A 15,410-nucleotide genomic window follows, 5' to 3' on the forward strand; every position below is an offset into this window, starting at 1 on the left:
TGACAATGAGATATTAACTTAAAAATCCAAGTGGATTTACATTTAAAGTATGTAACTATTACAGAAAGTACATCTTGAATTTGAGATGTTTTTGCAATTTTCACGCGCCAAGCCTTATGCTTTTAGTACAACAATCTGTGGATCATCAGGATGCAACGAATCTGATTTCCGTTATGTTCAGCTGATAGTTGCATGGCTTTTATTTCTCTCTCAGTTTTTCCTAGTCCTCCTAAGACCACACTAGAATCTCCGGCATTTGCAATGTATAACAGCCCACTGCATACAATGCCCACCAAACACCGAAGCAATTTGTGGTTTAATATCCCATTGCTTTTTAACCAAGGAAAGAAATTCCTCCTCTGTCGCCAAATATGCCCTTTTTTATCACATCATCTGACATTTTTTGATTCTCTAATGTGAATTCTGCATTGCATATCACTGTCAAGTGAGTAAACATCTGATATTAACAAGCTATAGAAACAAAAAGACTTGCAACTTTCAAGTTTTTTAACATGTGGACTATGCATGAAGATTTTCTTGATATTGTGCAATCTTCTTGGCGTGTTAATGTACGGGGGACTAAACAATTTGTTCTTTGCAAGAAGTTGAGGAAACTTAAGGTTGCTCTCAAAGAGCTAAATTCTAAACACTTTGGTCACATTTCCACGAGAGCCAATGAGGCCAAAAGTGAATTGGAGGCTGCCCAAATTCAACTTGAAAATCAGCCCCGAAATCTGGAATTTCAGCTTTTGGTTAAAAATTTGAGGAAGAAATCTCGAGTTGTGTGAAGTGGAGAGGAGCTTTTATTATTAAAAGGCTAAATGCATCTTCCTTAAACAAAGTGATAAATGTACAAAGTTCTTTCATTCCATTGTCAAAAGAAACTCTCGAAGGAATTTTATTGCTACAATTATTAAAGAGGACGGGGAGTCTTCTACTTCTCAACACCAAGTTGCTTCGGAATTTGTAAAATTCTATACTTCATTGCTTGGAACTTATTGCCCTTCTCGGCCGATTCAAAGGGAGATCATCACTAATGGTCCATTACTCTCATTGGAACAAGGTAACTCTTTGATCCGGGAGATTACCTATGATGAAGTTAAAGAAGCACTTTTTGATATTGGAGATGATAAATCTCGCGGTCCGGATGGTTACACTTCTTGTTTTTTCAAGAATGCATGGGGGATTATTGGTGATGAGTTTGTGGGTGCAATCATGGAGTTCTTCTCTTCGGGTTCTATGCTTAAACAACTCAACCATTCCGTTATTGCTTTGGTGCCTAAGTCGGATCATGCTTCGCATGTTGGGGATTTTAGACCTATTTCTTGTTGTAACGTGATCTATAAAGTGATCACAAAAATTCTTGCATCTAGATTGAGGCCTATATTGGGGGATATTGTTGACTAAGCACAAGCCGCCTTCATTGAAGATAGAAGCATGACGGAAAATATTCATCTTGCTCAAGAGCTTATGAGACAATACAATATGAAGAGAGTCGCTCCGAGATGCCTCCTTAAAATTGATATTAGCAAAGCTTTTGACTCGGTTAGTTGGGACTTTCTCAAGAGTGTTCTTGAAGGGTTGAATTTTCCTTTGACATTTGTTCAATGGATTATGGAGTGTGTTACCACTCCGACATATTCGGTTGCTTTGAATGGAAGTATGCATGGTTTCTTCAAAGGCGGGAAAGGCCTTCGGCAAGGTGATCCACTCTCCCCTTTTTTGTCCGTGATTTGTCTTGAATATTTTTCTAGAATGATCAAGGATGCTACAAATGATAGTGATTTTAATTATCAACCAAAATGTGGTCCCCTTAAGATAACCCACTTGGCTTTTGCGGATGACTTGATGCTTTTTGCAAGGGGTGATGCGATGTCGGTTGAAATTCTAAGCAATTACCTTGACAAATTTGGTTTAGCATCGGGTTTGAAGATCAACACTACGAAATCCAGCATCTACACAGCTGGAATTTTTGGGTATGAGCTTCAAACTATCATGGAAATCTCAAAATTTTCGAAAGGGACTATGCCTTTTCGTTACTTGGGTATTCCTCTTGCATCGGAGAAGCTCAAAGTGAGTTCTTATGCACCGTTTCTTCAAAAAATAGCGGGTTATATTGGAGTTTGGAGTTGTGCATCCTTATCCTATGCCGGCAAGTTGGAATTCATTAGGGCCGTGCTTCAAGGTGTTGAATGTTTTTGGCTTTCTATCTTCCCCATTCCGGCTACAATTATTTCAAGAATTGTTAGCCTTTGTCGGAACTTCCTTTGGGGATCAAAGAAGCCATTGGTTGCATGGAAGAATCTATGCCTTTCGAAAGCGGAAGGGGGCCTTGGATTGAAAGACTTGAAGACTTGGAATTTAGCGTTACTTGCTAAATCCCTTTGGAATATCCACAAGAAGAAGGACACCTTATGGATTAGATGGGTTCATCATGCTTATCTTAACGGCACTTGTATTTGGGAGGTTCGTCCTAAAAAGGACCACTCCCCACTTTTCAAGAAATTACTTGAAATCAGGGATTTTATTTCTGCCAAAGAATCTGCCCAGCACACTGTAATTCCGAGACAGCAACAGGAAACGGTGGCTCATCATTTTCAGATCGATCGGGGGGTTAACGGGGACACGTCCACTGATGGTAGGGCAGTAAATGGACGATTTTTTGGTGTTGGGAGTGCTCTGCACGGCCGGAATTCTGGACCTTCATTCAACAGCATTTCTGGGCGGCAAACAACTTTGTTCGGTAGGCAGTTTTTTGAATCTTTGACTCAAAATCTGGGCTGTTCTATGCATGATAAATTCTCAACAAAAATTGCCTATAATTACTTTAGGCATAAAGATACTTTGAAGCCGTGGGGAGGAGAAGTTTGGAAGCCGTGCATCACTCCGAAGCATTCTTTCTTGCTTTGGTTAGTAGCCCAATCAAAGCTACTAACTAAAGATAAACTACTCTTCTTGGATATTGATCGGAGGTGTGTTTTTTGTGGACTTTTTGAGGAAACTTGTGACCATCTTTTCTTTAAGTGCTCCTTCACTTCCTCATTATGCCCGGAGTAGTTGTTTTCGTTTTGGATTTTGATTTGCCCGTGAATGCCCGGTGTACCTGTACTTATCATGGACTTTGATTCGTCCGGGTATGCCCGATGTACTTGTATTTGATTATGGACATTGTCTCGCCCGGGTATGCCTGGTGTATTTGTACATGGTACATTTTTGATCTATATATTTACATTTACCGAAAAAAAAAAAATGACTTGCAAAGTCTCGAATCTTACAGTTGAAATTATATTTAAGTTAGGTTCTAACATATTGCTTTGACTTCTCAGCTGTTGAGCAAAGCTTCAATGTAAGAAGTTCTTAAAATATTTTACTTCGATGGTCCATCAATACATAATTGATTAGACCAAGTAAATATTTGTGTTCTTCCAAAAGTTAAGTATAATGGGAAAATAAGAACATATACAATCTGTACGGAAATTATGCAGCTTTCCCTCATAGACTGGTATAATTACTGCTAACTCAGTCTGATATTCTATCACAACTAGTCAAAAACAGTATATTAGATGCAATTTGTCCTTTACAAAAGATATGTTTCAAATTGACGTTACAAAAGAATCTTTAAAAGTTCTTACAATTATCAGAAGCAATCTTTTGGTTAAAAAGTTCTCTCAAATAGCCCTTTTTCTTTTACACCAAAATTTTTACCACATATTATCACTTCTATAAATGTTAAGTTCTACTGCAGTCCCACTAAATTTAACTGCTCACTGGAATAGCATGTGGAATAAGATGCAGTTGTCCTAAAGTAGGAGATAAGAAGAAATGACCATGGCACTCCTACAATTGAAATGGAAATAGAGATTTAATTACATTCTATTCTGGAAAAGTGAATATCATCTTGCAACACAGATCTAAAATGCCTAAATCATACAATTATCATTATTGAAACCTATAAACATACATTAATGAGTTGAAACTAGTACAAGAAATAAATCATCCAGCAAGGAGAAGAAACATACTCTTGATATTTTGGAAAAGTCGATTCCTGATAAATATGGATGCTTCAGGACCTGCATGCCCATCATAAATTCCCACAAATGTCCCATGAGGACCAGATGCTTATTGGCCCTGACTCCAGCTGGCTCTGATCTTCCAATATGTTATTGGCTTGAACTACTGCCATCGAAAATTCCCCATTGACATGATGACCTGAATCTTTGTACCACAAACACCCCTCCACCTGTTCACTCGGGTCACCCCCTCTATTTATGCTATTATCTCCGTCATCCTCAACAGAAGGCTGCCAAACAAGGAGACACAATCTTTTTCAATGTAGTTGTCACCATTGTATTTACATATTACCTTTGTAATTATATTTCTTTTTTTACCCTAATGATCTAGCAACCACAATGCACAATCGCCATTAAATTATGTTTTTCTCATTTATAGCAGCAGTTTCAATCCTACTTTGTTCTCAATTTTAAAACCCACGTCACAACTTTCAAACTTTATGCAGTCATCAAAAGACGCAGACAACAACAATCTGTATCATGGACAAAAAACAAGAAAACAACACAATCAATGTTTCAGCAAGGAAAACTGGATTATCCTACCATACATGCACAAAACAACAAAAAATAATTCATGGGCTTACATTGAATATAAAACATAACTGCATCAGAAACAAATAATAAATCAAGTAACTTAAAATCAACAAATCGAAATACAGTGCAGAAACTCAAAAACACAATACCATAATTACTCGAAGATGAAAGGTATTATGGTTAAAGAAAGATATTTTTTCCTTATAGTATCAAGAGAGTAGATCAAGAATGAGACTTAAGGAGTGGAGAAAGGAAGAGAGTTCTTGGTAGCTCAGCCGTCTTGAGTTTGCTCCTCAATGGTCACCAGTTGGAGTCTTTCTCAAGCAATTGAGATGAGTACTCAACTGTAAATTTTAGGACCCATGAAATTAATTGAGGTACGTGTAAGCGGACTCAGACACCCACATTCAAAAAAAAAAAAAAAAAAAAAAAAAAAAAAAAAAGAAAATAAAAATAATGGGAAGAGAGTTCTTGTTTTTGCTTAGAATAACGAAGCCGTTTTTCGGCTTGGGTTTTTGGAAATTTTGTTTGATAATGCCTATGACCTTTGGGGGATAGGGTGTTCTATCTTTGACCAGCAACAAACCACCCTTCCATGCAACTTTCTCTAGGGGCGGATCCAGGATTGGATTCACGACTGGGCTATAAAATTTCAAGCTAGGCTAATACGTGAAAAATTTTTTTACACACAAAAATCTATTTTTACAAAAAATTAAAAAAATGCCTTAAAAAAAAAATTCTTGGGCTTTGGGGGGACTAGGCTTAGTCCCCCCTTTCATCCACCCTTAACTTCCCACTTCTCCCTCGCCTTCAATTGATAAGCAATTAAGCTATTTGTACACATATTATTTCTTTATTGATAGTTGATGAGATGATATATGGTTTGGCCGTTGATTTGAATAAATGAAATTCAAATCAAGGGTAAAATATATGCTACCTCATCATTTATTAAATTTTTTGTCAACGAAGGTATACATGTAATAGTATTGATTGATAAATTTATTCCATACATTATTTGAGGACTTATTAGCTATGAATCATGATAAGTAGCCATAATGAATGATGGGTTCAAGAATCTTAGCCACAAGGATGACTATGTATTTGTTGGAAATTGGTTTTAAAATTGAGGAAAATTTGGTTAAGAATAAAAGTGGAAAATTTCTTTATCATGTCAACTTCAGTCAAATATTCGGTCTAGATTCGATAGTAAATTTAAAATTTAAATAGACTAACTTGTTCTATTAGTCGAGTAGATCATCATGGTATATTGTGAATCTCAAAACCAATTCCGGATGAAAGAGAAATTGTGGTCCGAAATTGAAAGAAAAATAGAGGAAAAACTGGCTTTGGATTTTTGCCTAACTCCGTCGTTCGCCCACCGTTCGATTGACGGGACTGTCGCTCTAGCGATAGGTTAGCGACATACAGACAAAAAGGTTTTGTTAAAATTTTGACATTGGAGATTGAGTGAGAGGTTGGGTGTTTGATCATTATATCAAAATATGACCCTTTAGACATCCATAATGCATCCCATATCACTTTTGTATTGATCATTACATCGCAAACTCTTACAAAACCTCTTCATAATCATTTAAAGTCATAATTCATTGTAGAAAGGGAAAACTCTGTTCAAAGATTGCGGTTACTTGTGGTTTGAAGTGCTTCTACCACAAGTTGAACTCGTTGTATCTTGGGAAACAAGTGTAATTATCCGTTAACACCATAGCGGGCAATTTTGTCTTAAGGAAAGAGTGATTTTTCACTTCCCTTGGATTTTTTTTTCTTTACTTTTTTCTTCTTTTTCGGTTCATATATCATAAATATTTTCATATATTGTTGTGTTTAATCATGCTCCTGGGGATTGAACTTTGATATTTCATTCATTTCATAACAACCCTTTCATCTCCATACTTTCTGGTCAACAATCTTAAGACAATTCGGTTGTTGTGTTGAAACCAATCCGATATTTTCCATCTTTGGAATAGGCTTTATGTGCGATTCCCTTTTCATTATTTCTGTGTTGAACTTCTATTTGCATAACTTAACTGAATACCATTAAGACGACTCTGAATCAAACAACCAATAGTACAAATAATGTAGTTCCGCCTTTGGCTATACTACTTCAAAATATTGCGATCACACATGGGAGACATCGGAAAAGTTTGGAGGTGTGAACTTCAAAAGATGTTGTTCTATCTTACTACTTTAAACTTGGGCAAATTTTCTAAAAGAGACTGCACCAATGGTACAAGAAGATGAAAATAATCGTGAATTGATTATTACCTTGGATGGGTGGAAGTACTCGGACTTCCTATGCAATAACTCTATACTAAATGGATTGGACAATACATTGTATGGAGTATATAGTTCAAAGGACTTGGCCAAGGAACTATAGGATTCAATGGAAAGGAAATACACGACTTACGATGTCGAAACAAAAAAGTTCATAGTCGACAAGTTTTTTGATTACAAGATGGTAAACTCTAAGAACGTGATTAGTCAAGTATAAGAACTTCAAGTTCTACTTCATGATATACACGCCGAAAAGATGGAGTTGAGCCAATCTTTCCAAGTTGTTGCCATCATTGAGAAACTCACTCCTATATGGAGAGATTTCAAAAATTATCTCAAGCAAAAATGCAAGGAAATGAACTTGAAGGAATTGATAGTCCACTTGAGGATCGAAGAAGATAATGGGAAGGTCTATTGTCCAATTTGGAGCAAACTTTGTTGAAACCAATTTGAAGGTTGTCAACAAGAAGCGTAAGATCTTCGGTGATGCACTTAGCAGAGATAACTCTAAGAAAGTCAAAAAGTTTAAAGGTAACTATTACAATTATGGAAAGAGGGACATTGTTTAAAGGAATGCCGAAAGCCAAAAAAGAACGCACAAGCAAACATGAATGAAAGAAACACCATGTCTGATGGGATACAAGAAATCAATCTGTCTGCAATTCTTTTAGAATGTAACATCATTGGAAATTCATGGAAGTGATGGGTTGATACTGGTGCAACCTGTCATGTATGTGTAAACAATGCTATATTCTCTAACTATAAAAATTGAATGGTGAACAGCTCTTCATGGGAGCCTCTGTAAGTTTCAAAGTTGAAGGATAATGGAAAGTTACATTGAAGATGACTTTCAATAAAGAACTTGTCCTCAACAATGTCCTCTATGTGCCAGACATTTGGAAGAATCTAGTATCAGGATTTCTACTTAGCAAAAATGGCTTTAAGCTTGCATTTGTATCTGACAAAGTTTTATACACTAAGAATGAGATGTATGTAGGAAAAAGATACTTGTGTGATGGAATGTTTAAAATGAATATTCTTACAAATGTACCAAGGCAGAGCATTATGAATAAAGATTCAAATTCCATTTATATGCTTTAGTTGTCTTGTTTGTCGATTAGGACATGTAAATTACAAATCTTTGTGCAAACTTATGAATTAAAGTTTAATTTCGGTGCTTAAGATTGATCTTAATCATAAATGTAAAGTATGTGTTGAATCAAAGTTGGCTAAAATATCATTTTACTTGGCTCAAAGGAGCACAACACCTTTAGAATTAATACATAGGTATCTATGTGATTTGAAATTAGTTCAAACTAAAGGTGGTAAGAAACACTTTAAACTTTCATTGATGATTGTACAAACTATTGTTACATCTTTCTACTACGAAGTAAAGAAGAAGCCTTAGATGCATTTAAATGTTATAAGGTGGAAGTTGAAACTCAACTTGGCAGACGAATAAAGAATATTCGTAGTGATAGAGAAGGTGATTATGGGGCACCGTTTGCTTTCTGTTCCGAATGTGGAATTATTCATCAAATAATTACACTTTACTCCCCTCAATCGAATGGAGCTATTGAACGTAAAAATCGAACTTTAAACGAAATGATGAACGCAATGTTGTGAAGTTTAGGTTTACCTTAGAACTTGCGGATGCAAGCTATTTTAATGGCAAATAGTATTCTCAACAAAATACGCCTCAAGAAAATGGAAAAAACCCAATATGAATTATAGAAATGTCATCCTTGTTCCTATCAACACTTAAAAGTGTGTGGGTGTTTGGCTAAGGTTGAAATCCTTAAGGCTAAACAAGTAAAGATTGGTCCTAAAATGATTGATTGCATAGTTATTAGATACGCCAATAATAGTAGTGCATAACATTTCCTTGTACACAAATATAAAGTTCAAGATGTACATGAAGGAACCATAATTGAATTAAGAAATGCGTCTTTCTTCGAGAATATTTTTCCTTATAAAGAAAATGAAAATGAAAATTCGAATAAAAGAACTTATGAAACTGCAAATAGAGCTTCAACTGAGGAAGAACCAAGGTATAGTTAAAGGGCCAGGATATCTACGATGTTTAGCCCAAAATTTCTAACCTATATAGTAGAAAATGATCCAAAGACTTTTGATGAAGTAATGTTTACACCGGAAGCACCGCATTGGAACGAAGCTATCAATAGCGGGTAGATTCTATAATGCAAAACCATACTTGAAAGTTAGTTGATTTACCTCCTAGAAAGAAGCTTTCAGGGTGTAAATGGATTTTCAAAAAGAAACTGAAACCCAATGGATCCATTGATAAATATAAGGCTAGATTAATTGTCAAAAGATATATACAGAAAGAAGGGCTTGACTTCTTTTATACCTTCCACCCGTAACTAGAATCACTTTGACGAGGTTGTCAATTGCAATTGTGATAATACACAAGCCTTGAGATTCATCGAATGGATATGAAAATGGTATTTCTAAATGGTGCGTTAGAAAAGGAGATATATGTAGAACAACTTGAAGGGTTCGTTTATCTAATCACAAACAAAAGGTTTGTAAACTCGTTAAATTCTTGTATAGAATGAAACAAACCCCTAAACAATGGCACCAAAAGTTTGACAAAACGATGTTAACAAATGAATTTAAGATAAACGAGTATGACAAGTGTGTATACGTATGGCATATACCAAATGCCTATGTGATTGTATGTGACGTCGGATAGAATAACGATTATCCCGCAGGCTAGTTGCAACAGATATTTCCCAAGAGGGAATACGAAGAAAAAATGCCAAAGACAGAGAGAACTCTTTGAAATTCAATTCAACTTTTATTAAACTTTGGAATGACAAAAAATAACCACAAGCCGAGTTAAATAGCTGAGAAAATTCGAAATTATCGAAATTTTACCAAAAAAAGCAAAATTTCAATATTCATACCAAAATAAAATAAACAATAAAAGATGTATCTTGCCAAAAATCTGGCTCAAATTGAGATCATAATCACCTAAAAATGGCAAGTAAAATATTACTATAAATGGAAAAAAACTAAAAATGGAGATTCAGAAGGGAAACCAAAGGATTTTGGCCTCAAAATTGGCACACACTGAGCATAGCTTGGTGACCATGACGTGTACGTTGAAAATAGCTTTCTGAATGGGGTTCATAATTGTAATTCCGATAACCCTAACCAAAGTTATGGCCAAATTACCAAAATGTGTTCAAAATTGCCCAAATTAAGAAAAGATCACGATCACTTGCCATCTTTGCACCGATCTACCAACTCATGGTATTTTAACGCTATCAACGTACTATCTGACAACTCAACATCACTCGACTCATAACTTCCTGCATCAGTCTCCTCGGGTTGGAAAGAACTGGCCCTCGAGTTCACAACAGCTTCATCTAAATCTACCAAAGTGCTTCACATTGAAGACAAAAAAACTTTCAAATGGTTGGGGAAGCACAACCTGTAGGCATTATCATTGATCTTCTGCAGTACCTCACAGGGTCCAATCTTTCGCTACTTAAGCTTATTATACTCCCCAATAGGAAAGCGATCACGAGTTAATACCGCCCAAACAAAATCACCAACATCAAAAAGCACTTGACAACGATGACCGTCGGCCTAAATCTTGTACTTGGCATTACTCTCTTGAGTGGCCAGCTTTACCTGTTCATGGATACCCCAAAGATGTTATGCCATTTCATCAGCCTTGTTACTGAAACGACCCACACGTGGGATAGGGGCTAAGTCAAGCACTCCGGATAGATTTTGAACATAGATAATCTCAAAAGAGCACATGCCAGTGGTTATATTCTTCGACCGGTTATAGGAAAATTCTGCCCAAGGCAATGCCAAATCCCACTGCATTGGTTTAGTCCCTGCCGAACATCTCAAAAGATTACCCAAACTCCGGTTCACGATCTCGGTCTGACCATCTGTCTAGGGGTGGTAGGCGCTGCTGAAATTCAACCGCATTCCCAGTTTCTCCTATAAGCTTTTTCAGAAATGACACATGAACTTGGTGTCTTGATAAGAATTAAATGATTTGGAAACACCATTTAAATGCACAATCTCTTTGAAATAAAGATGGGCAATCTGGGTAGCATCCATTGTGTACCAGCAAGCTACAAAATGAGCCATCTTGGAAAACCTTTCAACCACAACAAAAATAGAATCCTTCGCCTGTTGAGTATGGGGTAAGCCCAATACAAAATCCATGTTGACATCAATCCAAGGACTTCAGGTATAGGTAAAGGTGTGTACAGTCCTGTATTAGTGAGAGCTCCTTTGGACCACTAACATAAAAATCATCGCTTTACATAATGTGCCACATCACTGCTCAATTTGGGCCAATAATAGTTAGAAAAAATCAAAGCCAATGTTTTATCTCGCCCCAAAATGTCCCTCGTTATGAATTTCACTAATAATTTGCTGCCTCAGTGAACAATCTGGAATGCACAACTATAGTCAGTGAAACAGATAGCCATTATGCAAAATAAAATCATGTAATTGATTATCGGTTACCTCTTGAATTACTTTCTCGAAGGAAGGATCTATAGCATACATATCAGGAAATGCCTCAAATCCTACAACCCTGGTGCTGATGGTGGTAAGGAGTAGTGTACGATGGCTCAATGTATCTGCGGCACTGTTCAGGCTACCAGCTTGGTGCCTAAGTGCAAATGTGAACTCCTGCAAGTATGCCACCCACTTTGCATTCCGTCTACTTAGCTTGTGTTGACCATTGATGCACTTCAGGGCCTCATGATCAGTGACAAGAATGAACTTTCTTTATACCAGGTAATGACGCCAATGCTTTAGGGACTGAACTATGGTAAAAACTCTAGATCATATGTGGAGTAATTATTCTCTAACCCTGATAACATCTCCTTGAAAAAGGCTACTGGGCACCCTTCTTGACTTAGAACACCACCAATGCCAACCCCATATGCATCACAATTTACTTCAAACACCTTTTCAGAGTTAGGAAGTGCCAAATCTGGAACCTCTGTCATCTTTTGCTTGACCAATTGAAACCGGCTTTTATTTCCTCAGTCCATTGAAATTCATGTCCTTTAAGGCACTTTGTGACAGGGACAATTAGAGTGCTGAAATTTCTGATGAACCAACGGTAGAAGGACGCCAGTCAATGGACACTTTTGACATCGTGCAAAGTCTTTAGCTTGGGCCAATCTAAGATCGCCATTTTTTTGATTGATCTGCCTTAACACCATCAGTAGACACAACAAAACCCAAAAAAGTTAAAGAAGCTGTGAAGAAGAACACTTATTCTGATTGATGAATAGGCGCTCCGTCCTCAGCATGTCAAAACCAGCACAAAGAATGTCATTAAAGTAGACTACCATGAAAGGTTGCAAGACCTAATGTATAAATCTCATGAAGGTAGTGGGTGCATTGGATAGTCCAAAGGGCAGATCATCCACTTGTACAATCCATGTTGTCTCTAAAACGTTGTCTTCCATTCATTTCCAGCCTCATTTTGATTTGGTGGTATCCACTTTTAAGGTCAATTTTTGAGAAGATCTTAGAACAGGACAGTTGATCCAATATATCATCTAAGCGGAAAATTGGGAACTTGTACTTCACTATAATCCCGTTGATTGCTCTGCTATCTGTTACACCTCTCATATAGATAACTATCCATTAACCTGTGTGGGAATGAAATTGATGACTCGGCCTAAGCATGGAATTTCACACTTTTTTTATCTGATGAAACGACATAAATGTCTCTAAATCAAAATCATATTGCCATAATCAAACATATATATTTTGAGATTATAAACATGTCTACATGCCATGTCAAAAGATATACAACATAGGATCCCCAACATACAACACAATAGCCCATAAAATAACCCTACAGGTCGTCATCCATGTACATCGAATTCTGGAATCCCGTAAGAGCTCTACAGCTAGCTGTGCTCTCTATGTAGTTCCAGGATTACCTACAATGCACTAACTAAATAAGCCGATGTTTAGTAAGCAAAAATCATGCATGTCATGAATATGAATAATAATGATATATGCCACTATGCCATTTACTTTAAACATTACGATAAGGAAGCATTGTTCGCGAAATATTTCTTTCGATTTAAATTACCTCAAGTGTACGGTTCATGAACAAGTAATAAAGTGGATTAAATGAGTCCGAATATCGTCCCACAGAGATTGATTAGTTCAATTTTACCTATCGTCGCTTTAATCGAAACAATAGAAATTCTTGATATTTTCGCTAACTAAATTGTGATTTAATAACCTACTTATAAATATAAAGCCTAAATTAACTAAATTAAATGCGTAATTATAACTAAATGCAAGTTTTATAAAAATATGATAATGAAATGCGTACTAGGATCCCAAATCCCCTTATATCAATCCTCTTTAATCCGAATTTTATAAAATTGACAACACGATTCAATTATGAAGATCAATATTCCTAATTTGTTTAACAATCTCTCTCGAGTAGAATTAAACCTATTTTCACATGCGATCTGACTATATTTCTATGACGGATGCGAACATATAAAAATGCATTAAAGATTTATGAATACTTAAAGATCACATAAAGCATAGCGGTATATTTCTATCCCCTATTGAACTTTACGACAATTAACATAATGTCTAACTGATTTTCCATCTCTCGAGGGTAAAACAAGCCACAAATCTTATACAACTATTGCGCACATAATTGCAGAGAAAATAAAATCCATGCCAATCATTCAATAATTAAAAACATGTTTTAACGTCAAATAAATAAAATTCAAGATTAAGGGTTCATAATGTGAGGTTCATCGCAAATCCTAGCACATGAAAATCTAGCCTAACATAATGGGAAATAAAGAAAAGCAATAATTAAAACCAAGGAAGAACATCACCCAATTGATTTTTGAAGTGAAATCTTGAATTTTGAAGTGGATTGCCCTGTTTTTGCCTTGTTCTTCCTCTCCAAATCCTCCAAAATTGTGTATAATCCCCTCCAATTCTGTAAAAGTGGCGTCCCCTCATTCTGGTCGAGTTTTAGTTTATATAGAACCCTTAAAATCTCCTTTCCATAAGAGTCTCGGCGAAATAAGGAAACTGCTAAATCGGCCCCGAATCTTGTTCTATGCGACCGCATAGTACATTTCTATGCTGTCGCATAGAGTAAAAAAAATTTGAGAAAAAGTTCTCGGGAAGCTTCTATGCGACCACATAGAATTTATACTATGCGACCGCATAGTTGTACCATTCTTTTCGCTGGACAGCTTTTAGTATTTTGATCATAACTTTCTCTCCTGATCTTCGATTGAAGCGATTCAAGGTGCATTGTGAAGAAAAATCAAAGATCTACATTTTGATAGAAATAGGCTTGCTCAAATTCTGATGTTTACTATGTCAAAAATGGATCTCAAGTAGAGATTAAAAATCACGAGCATAGCTTTTTCGCCTGAAAGTTGATACTTGATAATACTTCGATCATATTTCACCTCTTGACTCCTTTCCTCATCTGATTAACCTCTAACACTCTTGAATCTTCATTCCATTTCCCGTCTCATCTATGGATTATTTGCAACTTGGTCCTCGAACTATCACTTTGCTCCATTTTAGTCTTTTTCGGCTCTTTTCTTCTGAATTTAACCATGTTCATCGATATTCCCTACAATTCACAAATATAACGAGATTCAGTCACAATTTAATCATTTTGCTCATTATTAAGTCATGTTTGTGACCTAAATAAGTGTGCAAAATACACTTATCAAGCATCATATTCCAATATTCATCAAAGTCGACTCGAAATCATTTCATTTGAAACCTTTCATTTCATTGGACCCTTTACCTACCTACTATGCACCGGATAGAGCTTTACATAATATCAATATCAATAATCAAATGACCAATATGAAATCAACATCGACAAGTGGACCATCCTCTCGTGACCACTAGAGGCCCATCTCCTAACTATCCCTATGATCACCCAAGAAGTCTCCCACCCGGCAGCGCCAATAATCATAATATCACAAAGATACAGTCGAGTGGTCCACCCTTCCGTGATCACCAGTGGCCCATCCCCTGTCTACCTTTGCAATCACCTAGAAAGTATCACTAGCGATCCCAAACATATCACATAAGCATACTTCACATGCCTCGGTGCCTAGTAGTGGTCAATAAAAACATTTATAAAGAAAAGTCACTTTGAAATTATGTTTCACATGCAGTATTTCCAACCATGATCACATGTCGTGCTTGCAGATGAAAATGCTCATGAATGACATATTTAATGAGAATCGATGTCAATAGGTTCCTCAACCTCATACTCAACGATCATAACCATCATATGATGTGCAATAAACCTCTTATCAAAGTTATGTAACTATTCCAACATTACCATGTCACAAATACTAGGCTCTTGCATCGTAGTTGCAAATGAATTTTTACTTGCCTTTCCTTTTGTGTGTGCAAGCTCCTACGGAGTGTATATCAATTTTCTTTTTTGCTCAACATCGAAAAATCACCTGT

General features: G+C 36.3%; 1 pseudogene; it reads right to left on the reverse strand.

The window, feature by feature from the left end:
• LOC111395845 overlaps positions 1-4,346 on the reverse strand; it is a 13,228-nt pseudogene extending 8,882 nt beyond the window's left edge.
• Positions 4,347-15,410: the final 11,064 nt, after the last annotated feature.

The sequence above is a fragment of the Olea europaea genome, chromosome 6, assembly GCF_002742605.1.
Source record: "Olea europaea var. sylvestris chromosome 6, O_europaea_v1, whole genome shotgun sequence".
Lineage (NCBI taxonomy): Eukaryota > Viridiplantae > Streptophyta > Magnoliopsida > Lamiales > Oleaceae > Olea > Olea europaea.